Source organism: Rutidosis leptorrhynchoides, chromosome 11 (assembly GCF_046630445.1).
Source record: "Rutidosis leptorrhynchoides isolate AG116_Rl617_1_P2 chromosome 11, CSIRO_AGI_Rlap_v1, whole genome shotgun sequence".
Classification (NCBI taxonomy): Eukaryota; Viridiplantae; Streptophyta; class Magnoliopsida; order Asterales; family Asteraceae; genus Rutidosis; species Rutidosis leptorrhynchoides.
The window spans coordinates 262,193,794-262,202,409 of NC_092343.1; positions in this window are offsets into that span (position 1 = coordinate 262,193,794).

Sequence of the window (8,616 nt, forward strand, 5' to 3'; positions counted from 1 at the left end):
TCCCAAAAATATTAGATTTTAAAAGTGGGACTATAACTCACTTTCACAGATTTTTACTTCGTCGGGAAGTAATACTTGGCCACTGGTTGATTCACGAACCTATAACAATATATACATATATATCAAAGTATGTTCAAAATATATTTACAATACTTTTAATACATTTTGATGTTTTAAGTTTATTAAGTCAGCTGTCCTCGTTAGTAACCTACAACTAGTTGTCCACAGTTAGATGTACAGAAATAAATCGATAAATATTATCTTAAATCAATCCACGACCCAGTGTATACGTATCTCAGTATTGATCACAACTCAAACTATATATATTTTGGAATCAACCTCAACCCTGTATAGCTAACTCCAACATTCACATATAGAGTGTCTATGGTTGTTCCGAAATATATATAGATGTGTCGACATGATAGGTCGAAACATTGTATACGTGTCTATGGTATCTCAAGATTACATAATATACAATACAAGTTGATTAAGTTATGGTTGGAATAGATTTGTTACCAATTTTCACGTAGCTAAAATGAGAAAAATTATCCAATCTTGTTTTACCCATAACTTCTTCATTTTAAATCCGTTTTGAGTGAATCAAATTGCTATGGTTTCATATTGAACTCTATTTTATGAATCAAAACAGAAAAATTATAGGTTTATTGTCGGAAAAAAAAGTTACAAGTCATTTTTGTAAAGGTAGTCATTTCAGTCGAAATAACGACGTCTAGATGACCATTTTAGAAAACATACTTCCACTTTGAGTTTAACCATAATTTTTGGATATAGTTTTATGTTCATAATAAAAATCATTTTCTCAAAATAACAACTTTTAAATCAAAGTTTATCATAGTTTTTAATTAACTAACCCAAAACAGTCCGCGGTGTTACTACGACGGCGTAAATCCGGTTTTACGGTATTTTTCGTGTTTCCAGGTTTTAAATCATTAAGTTAGCATATCATATAGATATAGAACATGTGTTTAGTTGATTTTAAAAGTCAAGTTAGAAGGATTAACTTTTGTTTGCGAACAAGTTTAGAATTAACTAAACTATGTTCTAGTGATTACAAGTTTAAACCTTCGAATAAGATAGCTTTATATGTATGAATTGAATGATGTTATGAACATCATTACTACCTTAAGTTCCTTGGATAAACCTACTAGAAAAGAGAAAAATGGATCTAGCTTCAACGGATCCTTGGATGGCTCGAAGTTCTTGAAGCAGAATCATGACACGAAAACAAGTTCAAGTAAGATCATCACTTGAAATAAGATTGTTATAGTTATACAAATTGAACCAAAGTTTGAATATGATTATTACCTTGTATTAGAATGATAACCTACTGTAAGAAACAAAGATTTCTTGAGGTTGGATGATCACCTTACAAGATTGGAAGTGAGCTAGCAAACTTGAAAGTATTCTTGATTTTATGTAACTAGAACTTGTAGAATATATGAAGAACACTTAGAACTTGAAGATCGAACTTGAGAGAGAACAATTAGATGAAGAAAATTGAAGAATGAAAGTGTTTGTAGGTGTTTTTGTTCATTGGTGTATGGATTAGATATAAAGGATATGTAATTTTGTTTTCATGTAAATAAGTCATGAATGATTACTCATATTTTTGTAATTTTATGAGATATTTCATGCTAGTTGCCAAATGATGGTTCCCACATGTGTTAGGTGACTCAAATGGGCTGCTAAGAGCTGATCATTGGAGTGTATATACCAATAGTACATACATCTAAAAGCTGTGTATTGTACGAGTACGAATACGGGTGCATACGAGTAGAATTGTTGATGAAACTGAACGAGGATGTAATTGTAAGCATTTTTGTTAAGTAGAAGTATTTTGATAAGTGTATTGAAGTCTTTCAAAAGTGTATAAATACATATTAAAACACTACATGTATATACATTTTAACTGAGTCGTTAAGTCATCGTTAGTCGTTACATGTAAGTGTTGTTTTGAAACCTTTAGGTTAACGATCTTGTTAAATGTTGTTAACCCAATGTTTATAATATCAAATGAGATTTTAAATTATTATATTATCATGATATTATCATGTATGAATATATCTTAATATGATATATATACATTAAATGTCTTTACAACGATAATCGTTACATATATGTCTCGTTTAAAAATCATTAAGTTAGTAGTCTTGTTTTTTCATATGTAGTTCATTGTTAATATACTTAATGATATGTTTACTTATCATAGTATCATGTTAACTATATATATATATTCATATATATGTCATCATATAGTTTTTACAAGTTTTAACGTTCGTGAATCACCGGTCAACTTGGGTGGTCAATTGTCTATATGAAACATATTTCAATTAATCAAGTCTTAACAAGTTTGATTGCTTAACATGTTGGAAACATTTAATCATGTAAATATCAATCTCAATTAATATATATAAACATGGAAAAAAATTCGGGTCACTACACCGTATTTTTCCGTTAATTCATTTTAACGCCCGTCTTTTTTTTTTAAATAATCTTTCGTCATCTATATTCGTATCTTCCTTTAACTAACGTTGTTAACATTTCCATTATTGGGTTATAACATTCCTCGTTTACGCTCGCGTATTTAAAAATAATTTGTTCTGTTAATTCTCGCACCCGCTTTAAACTCGAGGGACCAAAGTTGGCTAGTGGGCAAACTAGTTGACTAGTTCAACTAGTCAACCCAGCATCTCACCCACTCATTCACTTCTTCTCCTACTTCCTCCTTTCTTTCTCTCTAGTTACCAAGAACACCCTTTCACCCAACTTCAAAGATTCATCATCTATTTCAATTCAAGCAAGCAAACATCAAAACAAATTGTACTTTTGTGATCCTCTCTTTATCCTCTACATTTTGGTACCAATTTCACTACTTGGGGTAAGATTTCTAAAAGCTCTAGATTTCTCAAATTCATTTTATAGACTTGAAATGATGTTAGTTAGTGTCTATGGCTCGAGTCTAGGATGAATATGTGATTTATTTACTCGATCTTGTTGTATTGCATAAACTAGCATGAACACTTGAAATGGGTTTGTTAAATCTTTGATTTTGGTTGATTAAATGTTTTTAGATGTTAAACCTTGTGTGTTAAAGGTGTTACTAGCATCATTAGCTTTGTTTTGGTATGTTGGATGACATGAAAACCTTGCATTAACATGATTATTGATTTTGTGATTCTTCGCTAGGATTTGATAGCTTTTAAAATAAACTTTTGATGCCTTGAATGCCATGAGAAGTTGTTAGAAAGTGTTTAATTGCAATGTATGTTAAATTACCTTCGAAACGGCATATAATACATGTAAATTGGTTGCCCGAATCATAAAATGTGTTTTACGAACTTGAAACATCAATGATGAACTTTAAACAATCATTTGACAAGGATTTGGTCATTTTAAATGATGTATTTGTTTGATGATATGTGTTTAGTTGTATTCCTCGTCAAAATACATTTCCAACGATATAAGATACGTGTCTTGAGTGTTTTCGGTTCATAAGTTGTGTTTGAAATGATTTTGGTTCGAGACTTGTCAAATTTCAACTTCAGCAACCTGTAGTTCATTGGGACGCCATCCCATATCTTGGACGCCATCCAGGCCTTCACATATGGACGCCGTCCAGCCAATCTGGACCCCTTCCAGATGAACTACCAGGTTCTGATTTGGTTGGCCGTTTACCATTTAATTTTAACTATGCTACGCACATCCGAGTAACATGTAACTTGTTCTAACATGCTCATATATGAATATATAACTTAGAAAAATCGTCGAATACCCGACCCGACCTTGTTGACTTTGACTTTGACCAAAGTTTGACTTTTAGTCAAACTTAACCAAATACTTATACAATCGTTCTAATCTTCGTTTATACTTGATTCTTGCATGAAACTTGACAACGTGATTCACATGCTATATTAATCGAGCCGTAACGAGCCATAGGACTAATTGAACACAATTCGACCGACCTTGTGTCTTACCCGGTATTGATACGACTTATTTTTTTAGGTCAAGGCTAAGCAACTTTCATTGCACAACGTTTAATTACAAGTACTTTGCCATGAAACTACGGTGAGATCATAGTCCCACCTTTTCAATAACTTTTATACTTTTAAATCGTGGGCTGGGAAACATATACTTTGTATACATTTTATACGGTTTATACTTTTATACCTTGAACACAAATACGAAAGCAAAGATACATACGAGTTAGAACAAAAATCCTCAAGTCCAATTATCATCAGTTACACTTGTAGGGTGTAAGCGTGAACTTATGTTGTGTGGCCATACGGGTTTGACGAACCCTCATTCGGATGAATGAAACGTATTTTCGGGATATAGTGTAGGTTCTAACACTATTATGCAGAGGTAAGATTCAGTTAAGCTTTGGTAATTGGGTGCTCATGATACAAATAACATCTTTTGAGATGTATACGCTTGATAATCAATTTATACTAAATCTTGTGGTTCAAAAACATACTTTACAAATACACCTATGATTTCAACAACGTTTTTCATTGACAGTTTTCTATATGTTTCTCAGGTTCATACTTGGCTACTTGATACATGCTTCCGCGTACACTTATACTTGCTTGGAGTCAAGTGATGTTAAAGCAGAGGGGTACGAAATAATTATATTTTTATTATGAAATACTATTAAATACGATACAATTTTACACAAGTTATTTATTTATTTATAGAGTGGATATACCTAAACCTTGCTACAACACTTATAGGCAGTATACCTAATCGTACAGTAGTGTAGTTTTTAGTAAGTCCGGTTCGTTCCACAGGGAGCTAGCCAAGTTTAACGCTATATTTTTAAATACAATATTTGTATATAAAAAAAAAAATATATATATATATATATATATATATATATATATATATATATATATATATATATATATATATATGTATATATATATATGTATATATATATATATGTATATATATATATATGTATATGTATATATGTATATATATATATATGTATATGTATATATGTATATATGTATATATATATATATATATATGTATATATATATATGTATATATGTATATATATATATATATGTATATATATATATATATAGTATTATTATTATAAAAGGGGGTTTTTACCGTTTAATGACCGTTTGTCGATTTTATGTCTTAAGTCACAATTAAAACCTAATGTAAAATATTAAATATACAAATAACTTAATTTAAAGCGTAAAGTAAATATTGATAATAAAAGTGCGATAATTTAAAGTGCGATAAACAAAATGACGATAAATAAAATTGCGATAATTAAAAATGTGATAAGATATAAAATAAAGGAATTATGCTTATTTAAATTTCTGTAATCATGATGTTTGACGTGTTGATTTTAATTTATTACTATGGGTTAATTGTCCTTTGTCCTGGATTATTCAATATGTCCATACGGTTTTTGTCCATAACAGTCCATCAGTCATAAATATAAAGTGCGAGTGTCCTCATCAAATTATCCTTATACCCGAAGTCAAATATTCCAACTAATTGGGGATTCAAACTGTAACAAATTTTTAATACTTTGTTTAATGAATACATCAGGTTATCGACTGCGTGTAATCCAAGGTTTTACTACTTTGTTAACAATTACACCAATTACCCTTGAATGTAATCCACCGCTGCTTTAATGAGTTCATTAACCATTAATCCATTCCCGTGTCCGGTCAAATGAACAATAATTCGTATTTATAGATATCCCGCCCACCGTACCCGATTAAGCGTATGTGGTTATATATAGATACGTCAAATTGTAAACCTTATATTAAATTAACGAGGTATCGTTTAGTTAATATAAAGCCCATTAATAGCCCATAGTCTAATTTCCACAAGTGTCGTTCTTTTGTCCAAACCCCAATTATGGTACAAAGCCCAATTACCAAGTCTTGATATTTAGCTCGACATCACGATTACTTCAATTTAAATAAGCATAATAATAACTTAGCTACGAGACATTAATTTAAAAAGGTTGAACATAACTTACAATGATTAATAATAGCGTAGCGTTACACGGACAGAATTTCGACTTACACACTTACAACATTCGCCACTATAACCTTATTATATTAATCTTAAATTAAAATTAAAATTAAAAAAAAAATATATATATATATATATATATATATATATATATATCGTGAGAGAGAGATTGAAAAAAAGGAGTAATGAATCGATCAGAATGCGCGGCCTTTTATAGGCCCACGTTTCACTGTTGAGGTCTAGAATCCAGCTCATAGATTAAATTCAAAACGTGGGCTGCGCATAATTATAATATATAATAATATATATAATTAATTATATATTATATTATATTCTTGTGCATAGTTGGCTTGTAATTTTTGGTCCGTTGCGTCACACACTGAAAGTTGGTTCATGTCTCGGTTTTGGATTTTTGAACGCCTTTTCGTATAATTTAATATCTTGTACTTTGCTTTTTGTAGCTTGTACTCTTGCTATTTTTAGACGTTTCTCATTAATAATTTGAACCACTTGGATTGTACTTTGTACTTTTTAGCTTTTTGGTCATTTACATCTTCAATTCGTCGAATCTGTCTTTTGTCTTCACCTTTTATTATTTAAACGAATATCACTTGTAAATAGAACAATTGTAACTAAAAGCTTGTCTTTCTTGAAGGATAATGCTATGAAATATATGTTCGTTTTTAGCATTATCAAATATTCCCACACTTGAGCGTTGCTTGTCCTCAAGCAATATAGTCTTGAAATAAAAATACTAGAATCACTTATTTATTCTTCACACTTTGTACACTAGTGATTTCTATACGACGGTATGAACAATGGTAGTAACATTGTGGTTTACAGTCCCACATGACTATGAAAATTTAGATCCTTTAAGGAAATTGGATCTTTACGAAAACATTTGATATTTTTGAAATTTCAATCTAGCTTTTCCTCTAGATTAGTTTTCCGGAATAACCCATCACCGGTGTTTGCAAAATGTTTTTGTGGGTTTGGTGGGTTTCAGATTAGAAAATTTTAGCTCAAAACTTATGATTTTGTATCACCCACTTGCTAACCTTGTATTAGGAAAGCAACACGTCCAGTATACTTGCTCCGTATATTACCTTTCGGTAAACTACCATCCGATTGTAAAGGAAAGCGTTGAACAAGCAACTGTTGAGGCAATGTCCCGTGACATGCTTTTGATTATGGTCTATAACGTGTCGGATGCAATTACTATCCTTTGTAGGAGCAATAGCAAAGATCACCCTATAATTTTTTGGTCTGGCACAAGGTCCTGTCTTTGACCATGCTATGAAACCACCGTTCTTAGTGTTGACACCCGATTTGGTTCAGGTGACCTAATGAATTCCAGGTGAATTCCTAGGATTTTACGTTCAATGGTAATGAACGCATTGAAAATAGGGTTTTCAGAAAACAAATCGGTTTGTAATTTGATCAAAATATTTTCTCGTTCAAGCTCGAGTTTAGATATCATCGAATTCCATGAGTTTGAATTCTCAATCTTTAAGGTCAATCTCAAGGATTGAGCAATATCAGTCTTAAAAGTTAATTTTTAATCTTTAAGGAGATTATCCTTTCTGGGGATCTGATTCATTAGTCTTATAAGCTAATTTGCACGGTGCCCCTCCCATTGTACGACACAGATTTTCTCATGGTTAGGATAAGTCTGACCACTTGGCGACCCTGTTTGATGCTGAGGTCCGTGGATTTCCAGCTGATTTTCGAGAAAACTTTTCACGGTTTTTTGTTGACTCTAAAACTGGTCTGGACGACAACTTCCTGACCTAAATCAAGAAGCGCGTGTCTTTTTCTCAAAAGACTTTACTTCCTTTTAAATCAAGTGGCACATTTCTTTATAAGAAATCGGGTAAAACTGATAAAATTGTCCAAAACAAAAGTATCTTCAATTATTTGTACAAAAATATGTGATATATGTTCTAAATAACTTGGTAAATTTTTCCCACACTTGGCTTTTATTTTCCTTTCTTTGCCTTTTTATTTTCCTCTATTTCATTTTAAATGAATTCAAACATTTTGAGTTGTTTCTCAATTTATGTCCTTTCCGAGGTAACAATAATTTCGGTATTAACACCTAGTTTTATCGTTCATAAATATGTATAAACATAATTTTGAGTTCATTTAGTTGAAAATTTTGAAAATTTTTACTAGAATTGGGTAGTCAGTATATAAGACTATGGCTGTTCTTTATTATCAGAGAGCACTAGATTCTAATACAACTACTGCGTTACTAGTATTTTTAATGGTAACCAAGTGTATAAGTCAAAAATTTTAAAAATCCGAAAGAATTTAACCCCTTTCCACACTTAAGATCTTGCAATGCCCTCATTTGCAAGAAATCAGTACAATTTAAATTATTGAGGATGATTAGTGTAGAAAAATGATTAAATTTTACCAAAGTTTCCAAACATATTGGCTTTTGTTTGTTGAATGATAAATGGTGCACATCATTTGTTCATTCCTGCAGTTGTTATTTCACATATATTTTGCATCTTGTCGTCAAAATTAGTTGCTTTTGCTGAACTTAGTGCCAGTCTTTGAAAATGCATTATTTTACCCTGTTTT